The sequence below is a fragment of the Oncorhynchus mykiss genome, chromosome 8 (assembly GCF_057628025.1).
Source record: "Oncorhynchus mykiss isolate SJ-2025 chromosome 8, ASM5762802v1, whole genome shotgun sequence".
NCBI classification, from domain to species: Eukaryota; Metazoa; Chordata; class Actinopteri; order Salmoniformes; family Salmonidae; genus Oncorhynchus; species Oncorhynchus mykiss.
Genome location: NC_143029.1, coordinates 15,932,533 through 15,936,350, shown reverse-complemented (window position 1 = coordinate 15,936,350; position 3,818 = coordinate 15,932,533). Strand labels below are relative to the sequence as shown.

Sequence of the window (3,818 nt, the reverse complement as noted above, 5' to 3'; positions counted from 1 at the left end):
GGGGAGAGAAGCGTTGGCTGCTAGGGGTTGGGAGGGAGTGAATCAAGTTTGGGCGCTTTACAATGGTACAACTGGCCACCAGTCCAGGACAGGGCTGAAAAGACAAGGCTCCAGGTGGCCCAGCCAGCACAGTCCTTTTGACTGTCAGAGGTGCTCTAAGTAAAACAAGGGGGATTGACAAGTCCAATGAGGTGAAGCAAGAGATGGACAAATGATTGGAAAATAGGTTATGTTTTGAAAGAAAACACCACTCGCAACTCCTCTCTCTGTCTTACACTTTTGTATCTTCTCTAGGCATTTCTCTCAACCCTCCCTGTACAGTCGTGGCCAAAAGTTTTGAGAATGACATAAATATTAATTTTCACAAAGTCTGCTGCCTCAGTTTGTATGATGGCAATTTACATATACTCCAGAATGTTAGGAAGAGTGGTCAGATGAATTGCAATTAATTGCAAAGTCCCTCTTTGCCATGCAAATGAACTGAATCCCCAACAAACATTTCCACTGCATTTCAGCCCTGCCACAAAAGCACCAGCTGACATCATGTCAGTGATTCCCTCGTTAACTTCTTATGGCTGCAGGGGCAGGATTGAGTAGCTTGGATGAAAGGTGCCCATATCAAACGGCCTGCTACTCAGTCATAGTTGCTAATATTTGCATAGTATTATTAGTATTGGATAGAAAATACTCAGAAGTTTCTAAAACTGTTTGAATTATGTCTGTGAGTATAACAGAAATTCCACTTCCTGTTTTTTTTCTGGAGGTGGCAGATTTTCAACCATGGTCTCATTGAAATTACAGCGAGATATGGATGAGTTTTCACTTCCTACGCCTTCCACTACATTGCAGCAGTCAATAGTACTTTGTCTGATGACTCTAATGTGAAGGGGGGTCGATTGACACAGGAAATAGTCACCACAGCCATGAGTGGACCATGCTTTCACCAGACACGTTCACAGGGGAAGGACTTGCGTTCCACTGCTCATCTAAAGTAATTCTAAAGTAATTCTCCGGTTGGAACGTTATTCAAGATATATGTAAACAACATTCTAAAGATTGATTCAGTACATCGTTTGACATGTTTCTACTGACTGTTACGGAACTTTATGACATTTCGTCACGTTATAGTGGACGTGCTTTGTGACATTGGAAATTGTTTACGAAACGCGCTAACCAAAGTAGCTAATTGGACATAAATAACAGACATTTTCGAACAAATCAAGCATTTATTGTGGACCTGGGATTTCTAGGACTGCATTCTGATGAAGTTCATCAAAGGTAAGGAAAAATGTATCATGTCTTTTCTGGTTTCTGTTGACTCCAACATGGCGGCTAATTTGGCTACTGTTCTGAGCGCCGTCTCAGATTATTGCATAATTATACTTCAGTATTGCATACTAACATCTGACAAAAAATGTCTAACGACACTGAAGCAGCAAACTTTGTGGAAATTAATATTTGTGTCATCCTTAAAACTTTTGGCCACGACTGTATATGATTCGGAGTCCCAAAACACTCTCATGTCTCTCTCTCACGTCTCTCTCTCGCTCTCGTCTCTCTCTCACGTCTATCACGTCTCTCTCGCTCTCTCACGTTTTTCTCTCTCTCACGTCTATCACGTCTCTCTCGCTCTCTCACGTTTTTCTCTCTCTCACATCTCTCTCTCTCACGTCTCCCTCAAGTCTCTTGTCTCTCATCTCTCATGTCTCTCTCTCTCTCAGGGATCTGCAGGCTCGGCCCTCAGGGTCCACGCTGTGCCCTTGGGGCCGAGACAGGAGCTGCTGGGCTCCCTGCTGGCATTCGTGGAGGAGAGAAACCTCAAAGCGGCGTTCATCATCACCTGCATGGGCAGGTGGCAGAGTGTTGACTGGCAGCCATCCGTCATGCCTCTGGTGAAGTACCTGTTCATTGTCAGTTGTAAATTAAAAAACAATGGCTGTGTCCCAAATGGAACTCTATTCCTGTAATAGTGAACTACTTTTCACCAGGATCCATGTGCTTGGTGATGAAGAGATGGACGATGGTATGAAAGAGATGGACGATCACACAGGCTTCCCTGAGCTGCTCACCAAACCCCACTCCAAAAAAAGACTAGAAGAAGAAGATTAGAAGATGACTTTACGGTCAAGGATGTCCAACTAGCAGTTTGATACAGACATATTGTTACATTTAAGAGAATAGATGAGATTTAATTATTTCAGTTTGACTGCAATGGCAGTGAATAAGTAGATCACCTCCATTAGACTGGAAACTCTCCTTCCAGACTCACATTAAGCATCGCCATTCCAAAATTAAATCTAGAATCGGCTTCCTATATTGCAACAAAGCATCCTTCCCTCATGCTGCCAAACATACCCTCGTAAAACTGACCATCCTACCGATCCTCGACTTCGGTGATGTCATCTATAAAATAGCCTCCAACACTCTACTCAACTGGATGCAGTCTATCACAGTGCCATCCGTTTTGTCACCAAAGCCCCATACACTACCCACCATTGCGACCTGTATGCTCTTGTTGGTTGGCCCTCGCTTCATACTCGTCGCCAAACCCACTGGCTCCAGGTTATCTACAAGTCTCTGCTAGGTAAAGCCCCGCCTTATCTCAGCTCACTGGTCACCATAGCAGCACCCACTCGTAGCACGCACTCCAGCAGGTATATCTCACTGTTTACCCCCAAAGCCAATTCCTCCTTTGGCCGTCTTTCTTTCCAGTTCTCTGCTGCCCATGACTGGAACGAATTGCAAAAATCTCTGAAGCTGGAGACTCATATCTCCCTCACTAGCTTTAAGCACCAGCTGTCAGAGCATCTCACAGATCACTGCACCTGTACATAGCCCATCCAACTATCCATTCTCCATACTGTATTTATTTATTTATCTTGCTCCTTTGCACCCCAGTATCTCTACTTGCACATTCATCTTCTGCACATCTACCATTCCAGTGTTTAATTGCTATATTGTAATTACTTCACCACCATGGCCTATTTATTGCCTTACCTCCCTTATCCTTCCTCATTTACACATACTGTATATAGACTTTTTCTTCTGTATTATTGACTGTATGTTTGTTTATTCCATGTGTAACTCTGTGTTGTTGTATGTGTCGAACTGCTTTGCTTTATCTTGGCCAGGTCGCAGTTGTAAATAATAACTTGTTCTCAACTAGCCTACCTGGTTAAATAAAGGTGTTCTCAACTAGCCTACCTGGTTAAATAAAGGTGTTCTCAACTAGCCTACCTGGTTAAATAAAGGTGAAATAAAACAAAATAACATGTAGACATTGGGTTTGGCCTTTTGTCAATGGGAGGTGGTGAAAAGGATAAGACAACACAGCCATTTCACAGTAATTAAATAGATATTATTTTCTTCCACCTCCCCTCCGCTAATGTGAACCGACGCCCCCCAAATACTGCCTCCATAGAGGGCCTTTGTACGGTAACACTTTCTATGGAGCAGATGACTAATGATGTAACACTGAACAGCTGTGGGAGAAACCGTTTCCAACAGAAACCCTCCCACCCCTGAGCGCTCAGTCACTCTGACCAATAGGTGGGGCCTGCTAATGAATGTTTAACTAAAGCCCGCCTTTTGAATGGCTCTGACCCACTGGTTGCTGAGACACAATGTGAGAACTCCCCCAGGATTAGCAATGACCTCCACACAGCCACAGCCGTCCAGCTGAAGAAAGGAAGCTAGCACAGGGCTGTCTGAGGGCTGTATATATGGCTGTATGTGGGAGGGGATGGGGAGTGGTGACAACCTTTTGATGGAGCAGAGTTCATATAGATCTATGTGCTTTAATTGGGCACCATGTAGGG

The 3,818-nt window shown here is 44.0% G+C and overlaps 1 long non-coding RNA gene across 1 annotated transcript; it reads left to right on the top strand.

Moving 5' to 3' along the window:
- The first annotated feature begins 933 nt into the window (after positions 1-933).
- On the top strand, positions 934-3,273 carry LOC149981404 (uncharacterized). Its single transcript, XR_016497608.1, has 3 exons — positions 934-1,278; positions 1,722-1,892; positions 1,989-3,273. It is a non-coding gene; the product is annotated as an uncharacterized LOC149981404 (long non-coding RNA).
- Positions 3,274-3,818: the final 545 nt, after the last annotated feature.